Raw genomic sequence first — 19,119 nt, 5'->3', positions numbered from 1 at the left:
GCTGGTTTGTGACATTGATAGTGATTCGGAACCATCCGTGATTCCTTCCCGGAAATTTATTTGTACTCTATTTTTCTCATCTCCATGGTAAAACGGATATCGTTAACTACCTAGTTATCGGTTCAAGTTCCTTCCTTTTGGTCACGTCCCGATCATAAAAGTTCTTATCCAAATCTCCAAAAATATTATTTTTTTATGGATGACCTCTTTAAGTATTGTTCCTAAGAATAAACTCATTCGTCATGTCATATAAAAATTCCCGACCGGTCAGCAAACCGACGATTATCCTTTGCCATGAACAATCTTTAAGCGGAGGTCATTTCAGTGGAAAGAAAACTGCGGGCCAAGGTATTACAATGTGGTTTTTATGGGCCTACCCTTTTCGCGATGCACATCCTAACATTGCTTAGCTTGCATTTCGTTGTCAACACCTAGGTCGAATTACCAAACGAAATATGATGCCCCTATATCCTATCTTGATTGTGGAAATTTTGATGTTTGGGGCATTGATTTTATGGGACCTTTCCCTATTTCTCAAGGTTTTCTATACATTTTAGTCAGAACTTGCTATGTGTCCAAATGGATTGAGGCACTTTGTATGTCTCTCAAATGACCATAAGACTGTCGAATGAAATTTGTTAGAGAAAACATTTTCTCGCTTTTTGGTGTCCCCAAAGCTATCATCGTTGATGGGGTACACATTTTGTAATAAAAATTTTGGGTTTTAATGAAGAAATATGGAGTTACTCATATGACAAGGTTGCTAAAACTCAATCACTCAATTTTAAACGAGTGGCCAAGTGGAAGTCTCCAACAGAGATTTATAAAGTCTATTCTGAGAAAAATTGTCAACCCATCAATTTCGAAAGGATCGGTCTCTCCGCTTATCGGATGCCTTGTGGGCATACCAAAAGCATTTAAGAGACCTATTAGATAGGGATGTCTCCTTACCACATTGTTTTGGAAAAAACTCTTGTCATCTTCCAAAACTTTGAACTTGAGCATCGTTTGCCCTTTGGGCCATCAAAAGCCTCAATTACAATATCATCGAAAATCATGATTTTTTCAAAGTAGCTTTAAAATCTGCAACTAAATGAGCTTGAGGAGATTCAGAGTGATGCTTATGATCTCTTACTTCCCCAAATCCTACAAAGCTAACATGAAAAGAGTGCAACAACCACAAACACATTTTATGTAAGGATTTTAAAATTGGCAAAAAGTTTTCTTCAAAACATAACCTCGGATTACACATTTTTCCACAATAACTAAATTGAAAACACGATGGTCAGGTCCTTTCATTGTGTCACCCACAAACATTATGGGGCAATCTCTTTGCTTAATCCACAAGATAATAGTGAAAAATTCAAGTCAATGGACAACGCCTAAAACATTACCACAATTACGCCACCGGATGTTGAACGGACTCTTCTTCGAGGATCCGGTCTACAGTTCTAGATGTTTTAGTTTTTGGCCTCAATCTTGTTTCTATAGAGGGTACGCCATTTTGGTAGCCGGCCATTTTCTATCTTATGGTCTCCATAGTTCTTTTTACTGAAGTGTGTGGTTGCAAGTGCCGGAACCTTCGTCCACGAAAACTCTATTTCAGAACTAAGTATAAATGTCTTCTGCAACACGAGCAAACGTGCCTTTTGGTAAACGATGGGTACCTAAAATTTCACCTCCTTCCTTCTCTTCCCTTTTTATATTTTTTCCTTACCTATTATTATGAAAATAACTAATAAAACACGCTAATCAATTGGTGTAAGTCTCATTCATCACGAATAGGGAATGGTCGTAGTACTTTTGCTCGTAAATGCTGTGCGCGAAGGATGGGCTGGTGTATGGATTGTCAAACACCCTTCTGTCTAGGTCTTGACTTCCTATCCGATACTAGCCAGTTTAAGGAATACTTTTGTCTGACACCAGCTGCGCAGGATAATCTTCGTCACCGTGCCATTTCTCCCACAAGTTGGGATTCGTCTTGAGAATCTGACGATAAAAGACTCAATTCGTCTTGAGGATCTGAGGTTAAAAGACTCACCTTGTAGATATGTTTATATTGTTGCCTTTTCCCTTTGCATTAAGTTTTACACATGAGATTCGTGTCCAACCTCGGATGTCGCATACTTGGAACACAAACGGGCAATGGATTCCACCAGACCAACCCTAGAATTAGTTACTTTGAGTTCCCTTGGGGCGGTTTGAGGATAGTCGTATGTAATAAGGGCAATTTTATTAGACTGTAGCACGCACGGTCCAGGATGGTACTGTCCTGCCCCTAACCCCATAATACATAGAGGTAAAGCCACAGTCTGGCTGGATTGGGTTCACTCCAGAGCCGACATGACAGTTGTCTATGATTTAAGATGGTGACTCTTTTGGACATCCAGTGTTTTTCACGTATATCTCCCTTGTATATAAATAAAACCTTTGTTTATAAATAAAACACTCTCCTTCTTTTCAAAAACTCTTATGACCTTTGAGGATGACTCATACAATTGGATAGCATTTTTCGTGCCGATCATTTCAATATCTTATTCGTCCAATTCGGAGTCCGAACGAGTCGTGGGTAAGCATTTGAATTTTTTTAGGCTTAAATCGGGCTTTAGGCTTGATTTGGGCTTGGGAAAAATTTTGGCCCAACCAAAATATCGAATTCTCGATCCATTTAAACATGAAAAACCCGAAAACACGCGTCACCCTTACATTTTTCTTCTTCCCAAAAAACCGGATCTTGCCCCCTCTCGTTTAAGTCTCGCATGAGATAGGCCCACACTAAATCCAGGTCTCACGCGAGATCATATAACTCGACCACAATTCCCTTCCGTCAGCAAGTCCCATTTCTTCCCCTCATCATTAATCCATATCCAGCCTCTCCCTAAGACCAGTAATGGCCGGTAACAGGCGTATTTGTGTGGAGAAAAATTTTAGAAATTTATTTGAAAATGGGATGTTTGCTCTATTCTTTGATAATGAAATTCACTCTAGAGGATGGGAGTACTGGTTATATGCTAATGGAGGGCTTTATTCCAAGGATTTTGTGATGAAATTCTACGATAATGGGAGCTTTAATGGCGACCATTTTTGGGTTACCGTCGAGGGTGTGCGCCACGAAGTCACACCTATTTTGCTCTCTGGGATCACGAGCATTCCTCTGGTCGACCACGTGCTGACTCAGCAGCAGTCTGTGTACCCATGGACTTACGACCTAATCGAGGGAGAGTACAACATAGATGGGAAATGCGCGTATCAGCGCTCGGTGCGACGTAACCAGCTGGCTTTGACTCAATGGCTAGGACTGAATGTCATTGGCACCTCGAAGGCCTCAGACATCAACAAGACCTTCCTCCACCTTCTCTGGATCCTCTAGGAGTGAAAGGGTAACTTCTGCATCGTTACCTTTCTTTTTGATATTATTACACATGCCACCCTTAGATCAACCCCTCTTGTTGTTCTGGTAACACAAGTTATGATTACCTTGGGTTTTCTGTCCGCCACTCTGCTACTCCCTATACCACAATATGAGAATATACTTGTCTTCAAGAAATGCATACAGGACCTTTGGGAACCCACAGCACCTAGGGCTGTCGAGCACGCTAGCGTAGACTCCTCTCACCCACCCTACTTTGATGAGACTGCCATGAGTAAGATCACCCACCCCATAGAGGCCTTACGTGCTGTGAACAGTGGTCTGAGAGACATGTACACTCGTCAGGTATCGATGAGACGTACCTTGGGCGAGTTAAGGATAGATATGACCACTCGCCACGAAGTCGATGATGACAAAGATGGGCTTAATTCCAGCAGGAAATGAGAGCTTCCATGACTGCATTTCAGACAATATGCTTACTCGCCGTAAACGGTTCCAAATAATGTTCATGGCGAGCCAAAGATCGATTCGGGATCGGTGATGGATTCTCTTGGTGATATCCAGGAGCAGTTAGCATCCACGGAGCTCAGATCGCACGACGCGTCGCAGGGACTCCCTCGGTTCTTCTTCTACGTACCCCCAGAGGATTACGCTCCGATTACGAGGATCATCAGTAGCTAGTTTATTTTTCCAGTCTTGTATAATATTTATGTCAGATATTTGATTTACGTGTTTGCATTTCCAGCTTAATAGTAGGTTATTTCCTAAAAATTTATACCTGGATATATTAGTTATGTCTAATATGATATTATATAGGTAGGAACATATATAATAATATTAGTAATAATAATTTATATAGATATATATATAAATATATATACATATATATTTTAGATGTCACACTTAATAGCAAAATTTACCGTAAACTAACGTTTTATTAAACGGTCATGAAAACGCACAAAAAATGGTCATGAAAACGCACAAAAAACGGTCAGAAAACGGTCATGAAAACGCACAAAAAAAACGGTCAGAAAACGACAAAGTTCTTTCTATAAATAAGTTCAACACTTCCTCCACATTCACTCAATTCATATTTTTCCTCTACACTTCTTATTCTAAAAAATCGTTTTTAGTCCGCTCCAAATTTCAAGCTTCATGGATGCACTAGAAAAGTTTGAGCAGCGGCAAATTGAATATGCTAATCAAGTATTCATGCTTGTTTGTTTCATTATAGTAATGTTGTTAATGTGGCATATAGTTCTATCTAATATTTAGGTTTGTATTTCATTTTCCGTATCATTACATTTCGGATTGGTGCCTATTTATAACAAGGATAGACACCTCAAAAACCTAACTTCCCTTTTTCCAAAAATATTTTTCTTCGCCACTCCATCTTTAATGGCTCTCACTCGAAGTTTCGTGCCCGAGCAAAAATTTTATAGAAAATTTTCAAAATGGTCTTTTTCATCCTTTTTTGGCGAGAAATATCACGTCGAGGATGGCACCCTCTTTACATCATAAGCAAGCTTTTTATTCCGAGAATTGGTCTTGTTGTTCTATAAAAGCGGTTATTTCCAAAACGGGCAATTCTTTGTCCGTGCTAGCTAACTGGCGAGCTGAATTGACTATGGAAATCATCTCTGAGGTACTTCAAATTTCTATTACAAACCAAGGAGTACACCTTCGTGATTCACCTTTCGACAATATCGCATCATCGATGTTTGCAACTATCCTTCACGGCCGAATACAACCGAAAACCGTATTGTTTATCAGCGATCTTTGCAAAAGAAGCAATTATCTGTGATCCAATGGGTAGCTCATAATGTGCTCGGCACGTCTAAGACTTCCAAAATAACCAAACCCCTCCTCCATCTACTCTGGGTCTTACAGAGTAACTGCAATGATTTTTGCATTATTAAATTTCTCTGGAACGCAATCGCACGTGCCAGGAAAAAGGCAGCTCCTTTACCAACCATTGTGACACTTATCATGATACGCTGGGGTTTTTCTAGTACTTTTCCTCATACACCTCTTCGAACAGCTAACATTCTTACCATTCACTCAGTATGTAGGAACGGATTCTGGAACCCCAACGTTGCAAAGAACCATGTCGGTGCAGAAACCGACAAAGATTGTTCCGCCGACAACATCTTCACTGAAAATGCATTATGCAACGTATTTAATCCCATGGAAGGTCTTCGTTTAATGCAACAAGGACTGATGACATTATTCAAACGTCAAAACATTATCATCACTAGTCTTCTTGAATTCCAGGACCTACGGACAATAAACGAAGAGGAACAAGCACAATTCTTGCACAGCCACAACCAGTTCTTAGCAAATCACACTCTCATAATGGAGAACCACACCGAGATTTACCGCATGAAAAGTTTTAAATGTTGCAACGGGTCATTTGCGCGGATTGACGGCATAGAAAATCTTATAAATGGATCCCTCCCACAAAAGGATCCTCGCCGTTACTTGGACCCATGAAACCATTTAAATTTTGCAATTTTATACTATTTGTCATTTTCTTTTTAGTTTTTAATTTTCCTATGGTAAATTGTTTTTACTTAATTATTCTCATCATACTCTAATATTTGTTTATCCTTGTCTAAACAGGTCACATTTTTTTTCACACATCTTCTACAATGGAAGCTCCAAAGATGATTCCATAACAATCTTTCCATTCGTTGCTAAATTCTCTAGCATATGGACATCTTTTCAGAGACTACATCACTCAAGTTGGTTGGAACTCTCTTATTCTACACCCGGAGCAGACATACTCCCTAGGTTTGGCAACTTATTTTTATGATCACATGGAAGATCTACCAGTTGTCCAGGGTTTCCCTTTGAATGGCTTTACACTCCGTATTGGGAAGATTTTGCTGCCTGGTATGGCGTGGCATTGCCCACGTCAGAGAACGTGCCAAAGCTGGCCGATGGCCAGACTTCACTATTCCACTAGCCAGTATGACCATGAATGTTGGAACTGCCATGCTATTTATTCTTCCTCAACATCATGGGGATTGAATTTTTCCACTTTGCATCAAAGTCGGTGTAAGACATTCCATGCATTGGCCCAGCAACATACCGCCTTTGACATTACAAACCTAGTAATTGAGAATCTTAAGAAGGCTTGGTCTTTTTGGCGGCACTATATCACCCTACCGTTCTAAAGATGCGGGATAGTGAGGACGCATTCCCACGCGGTTTGTGGCCACCTTTCAAAACTGGTAAAAGGTCGATTTATGTGTCCAACAAACAAGATAATTCGCTCTTTTTGATTTAGGACATGGCGACGCCCTGCAAGGTATCTAAAGAAAGTTCGTTCTTTCCCTAATGATGATAAAATGATAGCTCATCTAGACAATGCAAAAAAGAGGAAGTGGAGTGAAGTTTGGAAAGCTATGATAGATTGGCGGGATGCAAAGGAATGGCATTTCTACTGGGGGCGAGGCAAGGATGGACTATCCCCCAGTTCTAGGTTGGGGCAATGTGAGTTGATGCATGTACATATTTGTTTTATGTTTTGATGTGAAATAAATAAATAACCTAACAGTGTGCTACTCTAACAATATGCTTCTACTTTTATAATGTATAATATATAGTGTGTTACAATAAATTTCTGTGGAAGATGTCAGCTATATTTTTTCTCAAAGCCTCTCAGGTATACTCTTTCTTCCTCTTAACACTTTGAGGACCGCGTTAATCGACTATTTGGGGGTGGTGAGAACCTTTTGCAAAAATTAGGCATGCATAGTTGTACATAGTTTACTTGATGTCTAAATAAACGTATTTAGTGACAAATTCTCGTTTCTCTTTCTATGATGAAAAATATTTAGAAATCTCACCCTAGCATCATAATTAGGACTTGTTCTTAGAAACTTAATTTAATACGTATACAATAGTTTTTACATCTTTTCATGAGCATTAATGCACTGACTATCATTAAAGGTACACAACAGAAGTTTCTGGGACCCACGGTTAGACAACTTAGTTTCCATATCCTGTAAGAATCTAACCAAAAGCCTCAAAATGTGTGATATATGAGTAATGACACAGAGGAGTAGTTCTTCCGAATAAGAGGAGTTCACACGTCTACTTACTTGATCACTACCCAAATCCTAGACGAGAATTTAGGCCTTCTTTGGATCGATATAGCCAAAAATTCACACCTCTCAAAAACATTTACCGCTAGTCGCCCCACTGAACCTTTCATTAATCCTTTCTATTTCACCAAAAAAATTCAGTACCCATCTATTAACCACAAATAAATAAGCCTACCTAGATGATGAGTATGAGAAATAGGATGAAGTGTAGAAAATTGAAGAGAAAAACCTTGTCACAAATCAAAATCAGTTACCTACTTCAGAAGAAAAGAAAAAGAAAAATAGAAATGTTTCCAAATAAAAAAAAAAGGGTTAGTTAGACTTACCCCATTACTAGTTGCAATTAGTGTTACCCCCATTTTCAAAAATATTAGTGATACTGAATTGCAAGATCCAACAATTCTGAGATGAATTTTTTTTTTTTCAGGATGAAGAAATTTGACCGTTAGATCACTCAAATGGGGGTATCACTAATATTTTTGAAAATGGGGGTAACACTAATTGCAACTAGTAAATGGGTGTCACACCCCGAATTTCGACAGAATTCGGAAAAACATTATTTGTCCCCGACTCTTCGATCTCCGAGGTGTGACGCACTCTCCACTTCCAAAAAACCCATAAACAGTTTAAATAATGCGGATAATTAAAAACCAGTAAAAATTTCAATTAAACAAATGTCCTCTTCATTACAAAAATTTACAACTAAGATTAGGTTACAAATCTCTTTTCAATAACTCCTTATTTAAAATTACAAATGAAAGTACAATTACATTGTCTAGACTGAAAATCTATATCACCTTAAGGAAAAACAAAACTTATCCTGAGATGCAATGCTAACGCAAACCACAAGCAGCAACCAATCTTCTTCATCACTAAACCTATCAAAACTTATCAACTATGTTCATTGAATGAACACACCCGATAAGCAAACATGCAAATCGGTCAACATTATAAAATCTGTGGTGTGAGTAGCCCTAAAATACAACATATAATTATACATATACATACACAATCCATACGGCAGTTAGTTCCTCCATCGAGGCGCCTTAACTTTCAACGACTAATACAACATCCTTAAGTTCAATAACTAAGGCAGGTAGTTCCTCCAATCGAGGCCTTTAACTTCCCACTAACCACACAACAACCTATACTCATAATAAATAAGGCATGTAGTTCCTCCATCGAGGCCTTTTAGGTTCTAACTAAACTATAACCCGAACAAGCATATACAATCATCTATCTAAAGATACATCATTAACTAACATATTACCATAATTAGATTATTTCAGGGCTTTCTTTGTGTGTCCCTAAAATCACGTCAGATCTATGTCTTACCTAGTTTCCACGGCTAACCTAACACAATCGCAACCCAACGCCAACATGTACATCCACATGCCTCCCTTACATAATGAGCCACTCGTGGCGTAACCACCACCCGAAATGGATGCCGCGACACCGTAAATATCCTCACACGGGAAGCCAAATCTATGTAAAGTCGCCACTATTCAAAGATACAATATTATGCATCATCGTTCTATTTTGCGAACGGAATAATCAAGCCACTATTCGTTTTTCGCCGGGAGGGCCATTCAAATTTTATCAAAACGCCGGAGGGCCAATCACATTACTTACCCGAAGGCCATTCGGTTAATCGAACGCCCGGGGGTCGCCTCGGCCATTGGTTAAGCTATTAACCGAAGGCCATTCGCCCGAAACCATTAATCGAACGCGCCGTGGTCGGCCTCGGCCATTCCGATTAACCGAAACGCCGGGGGTCGCCGGGCGCCATTCAGATTAATCAAACGCCCGGAAAGCCGCCGCGGCCAATCACATGAGTTGTGGTAGTCAGGTTCTAGGATTTTCGTTACGTAATTTATTCAGGTGTCATACATTAATGACTCATAGTAATTTCTACTATATCACGTGCAGGTCAATTGCCTTATTGCACTAAGCCACAATATATAGAAATATCTCAATATATCTCATAACCATTTTCATTCTTTCACGTGCCAATATATTATTGCATTATACCACACTCCCGTGGGCAAATATTCATCCATACTATACTACCTCATAGTAGCATCTCACATATATAATAATGGAGCGTTTATATAAACTTCTCCAAGATATTGCATTTAATATATACATCCCAACATATCATATAATGTCACAATACACAACATCAATGTCAAATCTTTCTTAGATAATGACTAACCAATTATGCAGGTTTCCGTACCATTTTATTTTATGACTTGTCCATACAATTTACAGCATAATACGTAGCACAATTAAACAATCCACAGTCCACAATCAAAACCCAATATATATATGTTTTACACACTACTCACGTCAAATCTAAATTAGATAATGACCAACCAAGTTATACAATCTTCGACAACGTTTTATTATTATATATATCCATATAATCAAACATGTGAAAAACTGGAAAAGTCAACATTCACAGTCAACGGTCAACGGTCAAAGTCAACAGTCAAAGGTCAACACATCATGGTCAAGGTCAAACTCAATATGTCATGGTCAAAGTCAACAGTCAAAGTCTACGGTCAACGGTTAAAGTCAAACTGTCATTTTCATGTTCGACAATTTCATGGTCATAGCCATGGTTCATGGCTAAGGTCAAAGTCAACATGGCCTGGTCAAAGTCAAAGGTCAAAGTCAACCGTCAAAGTCAACGGTCGATGTTCAAAGTCAAACTGTCGTTTCCGTGTTCGACAGGTTCAGGGTCATAGCCATAGTTCATGGCTAAGGTCAAAGGTGCATGGCTCATGGGCTCATGGCCAAGGTCATGGTTCGGACCCAACTGGCCAAGCCCAAACCTTAGAACCCGAAAGTCTAAACATTGGAAGACCCATATAGATCTATTTTAAGTCTTATGGACTGGTCCCAAGCAATATTAGAAACAGCCCAAAATAGTTAAGTGATCGGACCCCAAGGAAACTAATCAAACCGGTCCAACACACAAATGGTTCTACCCATCAATTTAACTCAATCGGGTCCACAAATTACAAAACAAATAGAAATGGCCCAACCACTTAAATTAGATTTCGCCCACAAAATTAAAATCTGAAATTTCGGAGTTCCTCCATCGAAATTTCGCCAAGCCACCTAAACATTTCGCCCAACCACTTATGAAATTAGACCGCCCAAAACTCGAACCGACCCAGCCCAAGCCCAAGCCGTCAATGATTAGCTTCTCCTTCCCAATTTCTCCTCCACCACCACCAAAAATCCGCCCCGCCACCACCACTAATCCCTTCCCCTCATATCGGTTTGACTCCTTTGGAAAACCAAACCACTTTAATAAACACAAAACCTCAAATGTTTAAATCTAGATTTCACCAAAACTAGATCTCAGAAGAATTTCGGCCTCCATTAATGGCTTCTCCAAGCTTCCAACAGCCCCACCAAATCCAACCTTCAATCCGACATCACTACCCAAACCTCAACCCCTTCCTACCCCAATCTTCAATCAACAACAAATAAAACAACAACCACCGCCACCTAACTTTTATCATTGGCGATTTTCCTTAATGCCGCCATTACCACCCTCTCAAAGCTTCGACATCAAGCCCCCACTCACCCAAACATCCACAACCAACAAAACAACATTTAACAGGTTAAATAAAAACATGGTAATCAAGATATATCTTGGTCATAACCTTGGCACGCCATTAACGACCTCTACATATAGCTACAACAGTTCTATCAAATGTACCGACACCCCCCAATCCACAAGATTTCAATGATAAGTGAATACTATTCTAACATCTAACCAAATCCCTTTAATAGAATGAGAACAAAACCCGACATAGGAAAAATGAAAACCGAAATGAGAACGAAACTCTTACAAGAATTCAGAATACTAAACCGACGAAAAATCATAGTTTATGAAATTGTAAATTCTAAAATGGACAAAAAATTATAGTTTTAGTACTCAAAGAAAGATAAAATCTACTCACGTGTCTTAACAGCTCCATTTAATTTCTCCGAAGTCCGAGCCGTCAGGCCCACCCTCCGTAAAAACCAAATTTCTCTCTCTTTCCATTTTCATTATTCTATTCTCCAGAACCCTATTTTCTAGAAAAATGTGTTTATATACTTGGGTCCTAAACCCAAGCCCAACACCACTTCGGCCCAAAACCAGCCCACGTATCTCGAGTCCGATCCGATTTAATTTTGATAATAAAATAATTTAATTAATTAATAAATAGAAAAATATGTATTTAAAAAATACCGGCATTAAATTTTATACATTATTCAAAAGAATCTCGTCCGAGATTCGAAGTAAAACTATACTTAACAAACAACGTTGGTTATTAACTTAGAACCTATACAAGAATGCACGTTGATTAAACTTAAGCAAGATAACATTGGTATTAATTATTTTACTTAATTCCGGAATATATGTCCTCATGCCATTACAAAACCTATTCGGTTTTAGTCTGCCTATATTAAAACAAATTATTATCGTCCCCTTAAACAACATAAACATATCATTTCTCATTAGCATGTAGTTTCTTGACACGTAGCAAACTCTACTTAAAAAAATAATATTCTACTTAAACTAATAAATCATATGGGATAAGTTCATCCATGCATAAAACATTATGGAGTCTTTTATTATCATGCATAAAAGAAAAATTAGTGTCCTAATACACTTAAAACAAAAGTCACTCATGTCATTGATACTACAATAAACTTTATATTACTTTAGTCATGCTCTTAGAAATATTAAATTTAAAACAACCCTTGAATCCTAATTCATGCTTGCAAACTGGATCAAATATAGCACGATTCAAAAAAAATTTTTCATGTTCCTCTATCAAAATCATATAGACTGAAACAAAACAATTAAGAACAAATACTTTAATATGCCAAAATCATGTGAAACTAATTTAAACGATATTAATCAATCATGTCATAATTTATAGGCACGACACACTTATAAAGACAAAATAAAAATCCGTTTTGTTTTAAAAATTTTATCATCATTATATTAAGACATCCTCTACATAAATTAAAAATAACAATTATCACCATTATTTTAATTAATCATTAGTACCATAAATCAACCTTAAGAAAACAACCTACACATGCATGTTTTCTTGGTACAACAATATTAATCATCACATACGCACAGTAATAGTTCATCTATATACAATATATAAACGTGTATACGCAGGTATACACATCTCAAAAAGAATACACGTGTATACGCAAGTATACACATCTCAAAAAGAATACACGTGTATACGCAAGTATACACATCTCAAAAAGAATACACGTATATTTTATTATTATATTCAATCTATTTCTAACTAATCACCTCTAACAGATTAATCTCTTATACTTTAAAAATACTATCCATCCATTACAATGTACGAGTGAGGCGAGATAGTTCCTCCAACACCGAGGCAATTAGTTCCTTACTCAGTACGTCATAAAGTCATCACTTAATGCAGCTCATTCAATATATATTAAAATATCTTATAGTTTCTTGAATAATAACATAACACCCAAATACAAAGTTCACAGACAGGTTGTCATACTTAATTCATACTCCACGTGAAAATGATCACCAACAACAAAATCACACTATAGCAACACACATCAATTTGATCAAATCCGTTAATAATTAATATATTACACATATAAGCACTCCTCATATAATAAGGAAAAATAAAATCATTTACTATCCATTCCACCAGAGTAACTAATATAAATATACATATCACACATACAAACCAATCAAAAAAATATTGACTCTCTTTTATTTCTATATCTCTTTCTTTTATTTGTAAAAATAAAACAACTAACGGAAATAGTTTTGAAAATATTACTTCTTAAACATTACCCATAAACCACGATCCGAGAATCACCTAGACTCACCCTAGTCTAAGCTAACCAAATGCTCGATACCAAATCATCACACCCCCGAATTTCGAATGCAATTGAAAAACATTATTTGTCCCCGACTCTTCGATCTCCGAGGTGTGACGACTTCCACTTCCAAAAACCTATAAACAGTTTAAAAAATGCGGATAATTAAAACCAAGAAAAATTTCAATTAAACAAATGTCCTCTTCATTACAAAAATTTACAACTAAGATTAGGTTACAAATCTCTTTTCAATAACTCCTTATTTAAAATTACAAATGAAAGTACAATTACATTGTCTAGACTGAAAATCTATATCACCTTAAGGAAAAACAAAACTTATCCCGAGATGCAATGCTAACGTAAACCACAAGCAAAGAAACAATCTTCTTCATCACTAAACTCATCAAAACTTATCAACTATGTTCATTGAATGAACACACCCGATAAGCAAACATGCAAATCGGGTCAAGATTATAAAATGCTTTGGTGTGAGTAGCCCTAAAATACAACATATAATTATATATATACATACACAATCCATAATGCGCTTAGTTCCTCCATCGAGGCCTTTAACTTTCAACGACTAATACAACATCCTTAAGTTCAATAACTAAGGCGGTAGTTCCTCCAATCGAGGCTTTTAACTTCCCACTAACCACACAACAACCTATACTCATAATAAATAAGGCATGTAGTTCCTCCATCGAGGCTTTTAGTTCTAACTAAACTATAACCACCAAGCATATACAATCATCTATCTAAAGATACATCATTAACTAACATATTACCATAATTAGATTATTTCAGCTTTCTTTGTGTGTCCCTAAAATCACGTCGTATCTATGTCTTACCTAGTTTCCCTGCTACCACAATCGCAACTCCAACTTAACATGTACATCCACATGCCTCCCTTTACATAATGAGCCACTCGCGGCGTAACCACCTCGAAGGGATGCCGCGACACCGTAAAATCCTCACACGGAAGCCAAATCTATGTAAGTACCGCCACTATTCTAAGATACAATATTGCGATCATCATTCTATTTTTCGCGAATAATAATCAAGTTACTATTCGGCTACGCCAGAGGGCCATTCAAATTTTTGAAACGCCGGAGGGCCAATCACATTACTTATGCCCGAAGGCCATTCGGATTAACCCGAACCGCCCGGAAGGGCCAAAGGCCATTCGATTAATTAACGCGAACGCCGGAAGGGTAGCCAAGGCCATTCAGATTAATTTTCGCCGGAAAGGTTTATTCGCCATTCAGATTAACTGAACGCCGGAAACCATTTCTACTATTCAGATTAACTGAACGCCCGGAATTGGGCACTAAGGGCCAATCACATGAGTTGTGGTAGTAGTCATTCTAGGATTTTCGTTCGTAATTTATTCAGTGTCATACATTAATGACTTATAGTAATTTCTACTATATCACGCAAGTGTCAATTGCCTTTTATTGCACTAAGCCACAATATATAGAAATATCTCAATATATCTCATAACCATTTTCATTCTTTCACGCCAATATATTATTAATACTATACCACATCCCAAAAATATTCATCCATACTATAATGCCTCATAGTAGCATCTCACATATATAATAATGGAGCGTTTATATAAACTTCTCCAAGATATTGCATTTAATATATACATCCCAACATATCATATAATGTCACAATACACAACATCAATGTCAAATCTTTCTTAGATAATGACTAACCAATTATGCAGGTTTCCGTACCATTTTATTTTATGACTTGTCCATACAATTTACAGCATAATACGTAGCACAATTAAACAGTCCACAGTCCACAATCAAAACCCAATATATATATGTTTTACACACTACTCACGTCAAATCTAAATTAGATAATGACCAACCAAGTTATACAATCTTCGACAACGTTTTATTATTATATATATCCATATAATCAAACATGTGAAAAACTGGAAAAGTCAACATTCACAGTCAACGGTCAACGGTCAAAGTCAACAGTCAAAGGTCAACACATCATGGTCAAGGTCAAACTCAACATGTCATGGTCAAAGTCAACAGTCAAAGTCTACGGTCAACGGTCAAAGTCAAACTGTCGTTTTCATGTTCGACAGGTTCATGGTCATAGCCATGGTTCATGGCTAAGGTCAAAGTCAACATGGCCTAGTCAAAGTCAAAGTCAACCGCCATGGTCAAAGGTCAAAGTCAACCGTCAAAGTCAACGGTCGATGTTCAAAGTCAAACTGTCGTTTCCGTATTCGACAGGTTCAGGGTCATAGCCATAGTTCATGGCTAAGGTCAAAGGTGCATGGCTCATGGGCTCATGGCCAAGGTCATGGTTCAGACCCAACTGGCCAAGCCCAAACCTTAGAACCCGAAAGTCTAAACATTGGAAGACCCATATAGATCTATTTTAAGTCCTATGGACTGGTCCCAAGCAATATTAGAAACGGCCCAAAATAGTTAAGTGATCGGGCCCAAAGGAAACTAATCAAACTGGTCCAACACACAAATGGTTTGGCCCATCAATTTAACTGAACTGGTCCACAAATTACAAAACAAATAGAAATGGCCCAACCACTTAAATTAGATTTCGGCCCACAAAAATTAAAACTGAAATTTCGGAGTTCCTCCATCGAAATTTCGCCAAGCCACCTAAACATTTCGCCCAACCACTTATGAAATTAGACCGCCCCCAAAACCGAACCGACCCAGCCCAAGCCCAAGCCAAATAGTGCTTCTCCTTCCCCGATTCTCCACCACCACCACCAAAAATCCGCCACCGCCACCACCACTAATCCCTTCCCCTCATATCGGTTTGACTCCTTTGGAAAACCAAACCACTTTAATAAACACAAAACCTCAAATGTTTAAATCTAGATTTCACCAAAACTAGATCTATAAAGAATTTCGCCTCCATTAATGGCTTCTCCAAGCTTCCAAATGCCCCACCAAATCCAACCTTCAATCCGACATCACTACCCAAACCTCAACCCCTTCCTACCCCAATCTTCAATCAACAACAAATAAAACAACAACCACCGTCACCTAACTTTTTCTTTCGGCGATTTTCCTTAATGCCGCCATTACCTCCCTCAAAGCTTTCGACATCAAGCCCCCACTCACCCAAACATCCACAACCAACAAAACAACATTTAACGGTTAAATAAAACATGGTAATCAAGCGATATCTTGGTCATAACCTTGGCGCCATTAACGACCTCAACATAGCTACAACAGTTATATCAAATGTACCGACACCCCCAAGATCACAAGATTTCAATGATAAGTGAATACTATTCTAACATCTAACCAGTCCCCGTAATGTAATGAGAACAAAACCCGACATAGGAAAAACAAAACCGAAATGCGAGAACGAAACTCTTATAGTAAATTCAGAAATACTAAACCGATTTAAAAATCATAGTTTATGAAATTGTAAATTCTAAACAGACAAAAATTATAGTTTTAGTACTCAGTGAAAGATAAAATCTACTCACAGGTCTTAACAGCTCCACGAATTTCTCCGAGTCCGAGCCGTCGCGCTCCACCCTCCAGAAAACCAGCTTCTCTCTCTGCCTCCATTTTCATTATTCTATTCTCCAGGAACCCTATTTTCTAGAAAAAATGTGTTTATATACTTGGGTCCAAAACCCAAGCCCAACACCGACTCGGGCCCAAAACCAGGCCCACGTATCCCGAGTCCGATCCGACAAATTTTGATAATAAAATAATTTAATTAATTAATAAATAGAAAAATACGTATTTAAAAAATACGGGCATTACAGGGGGGGTAAGTCTAACTAACCCCAAAAGAAATATCAAAGTTAGAATTCCCCCAAAAAAATCAAAGGGAATACAAAAGCTTGAAAAAGCCAAGTATGGAAACCCATGTTAGAAGCGAAAGAAAGAAAAAAAAAATCTCTAGTATAAATATCTCAAAGACCTTATTCTCTCATACTTATCATTTTTGAATTTTCCATTCCATTTTCTTCTACACTACCACCTAAGCCCCATAACACCTAATAAAGACCTCTAGCTCAATTAGGAGTAGGATAGTGTGATAATAAGTAGCAGTTGTGACGTCTCAACCTCGGCTCCTCTGACTGTCATTGAGTATGTGAAGAAACGTGTGCCCACTGCACACTGGAGATAGCCAAACTTGAGTAGAAAAATAAGAGAGAAATTGTGTTTCGACAAATACCTGTGAAAACCTACTTAAGGACGCTATCCAAAAGGATCCGCGAACGCCCCCGCTTCGTCCATTTCATTATTAGATCACTGCATGCATGCTCATACGTAAATGTTTTAATTATTGTATGTATATTAACTTGAATTTCGAAAGAATTAAATCCTTGTTTCCCCCGCTAGTGAGATGTCTAGATACCTGAGATTAATTAAGGAAACAAGCCTTTGTTACTGAGTCTTTGTAGTATAAATGAAGTTTGTGAGTATCTTCTCTGGAAAACTCTCACAAGGCTATAACTCATTCACTAGGGAATTCGTAGTGGTTCAAGGCCTTGTTGCATATGGTCAATGCAACCGCACTCTGCGAAATGAGAATTAGCATAGGACAACACATTTTTGACCACTTATCATTTTGATGTCTCTTCTTTGCTTGAGGACAAGCAAAATGCTATTTGGGGGTGGTGGTGATAAGCACCCAAAACCTGTAATATTAAACCCCGAGACATAGCATTTTGGACGATTATGTGTTTAATAATTATGTAATAATTATATTTTCGTTACTTTTGCAGGTTTTCGCATTTAAAATGAATATAATGATAAAATATGCATCGAAATGCGGGGATCTTGGAATATTTGAAGTTTCCCACTCAACCCCTGAAGCCAATGAGCCCCGACTAGAGCCAAAGTTTCCAAAAGAACAAAACCGGTCGCGAGCGGGTCCATCCATATATAAAGAAGCAAAGAAACTTCAAGCTCAAATCTGATAAATCGTGGTGTGCGAAGCGTTGGCTAGTGAACGCCAGAGCGACCCGTATGCACAAACTCTATGCAAAGACGAAAGTTGCAAAACGCCAAAATCGGCGCCCGCCATCGGATTGACACTAAGTGGACCCACTCTGCGGGCCCAAAAGGCATGGCGAGTCAGCATAGGCAGGTGGCAAGTAATGGTCACAAATTTGTGTCACCTTGCAATGAGAAAGACACGTACCAATTCAATGTTTGAATTGAATTGGGCTAAAAGACGAAACTAAAACATATAAAGACAAAACCTTATAAAGCTAAATGACAAAATTTAAAACAAGTAAAACAAAACTTTGATTCTCAAAGTTTTGAACGTTTCAATTAGCTAACATACAAACCTGATTAAATGTTGGGATTTCAACACTTCCTATATATATGAGGGGGTAGCCTTCATTATTTTCCCTTCAGCATTTTATGCTCTAGCTTCCGCTTAGCAGTAGTTAGTTTTAATTCAGCACTTACATTCCGTCATTTTTCATTCCAGCAGCTTAAATACTATAAGTCATTTTACCCTTAATAACAGTCATTTCTTTTCTAGTTTAATTCCTGTCTTGCATTTATTTACTTAATGTATACAACAAGTTTTATTATTCCTTCAATGACCATGAGCTAATCCCCCCCCCCCCTCAGGGGGAGGGTTATGCTGCTCGTGTGAGATTCCGGATTGACTCGTTAATATTCTAGAATCGCTACTTAGGAATTAGGCATAGATTAGACATCCGGTTCCAAAATGACTGAGACTATACAA

General features: G+C 38.0%; 1 long non-coding RNA gene across 1 annotated transcript; it reads right to left on the bottom strand.

Annotated features, from left to right (window-relative positions):
* Positions 1-8,142: 8,142 nt before the first annotated feature.
* Positions 8,143-16,982, bottom strand: LOC147498188 (uncharacterized). Its single transcript, XR_015194855.1, has 2 exons — positions 16,883-16,982; positions 8,143-8,377 (listed from the first exon to the last, which is right to left on the bottom strand). It is a non-coding gene; the product is annotated as an uncharacterized LOC147498188 (long non-coding RNA).
* Positions 16,983-19,119: the final 2,137 nt, after the last annotated feature.

Source organism: Coptis chinensis, chromosome 5 (assembly GCF_015680905.1).
Source record: "Coptis chinensis isolate HL-2020 chromosome 5, ASM1568090v1, whole genome shotgun sequence".
In the NCBI taxonomy this organism is placed as follows: Eukaryota; Viridiplantae; Streptophyta; class Magnoliopsida; order Ranunculales; family Ranunculaceae; genus Coptis; species Coptis chinensis.
This window is presented reverse-complemented; position numbering and strand designations above follow the sequence as displayed.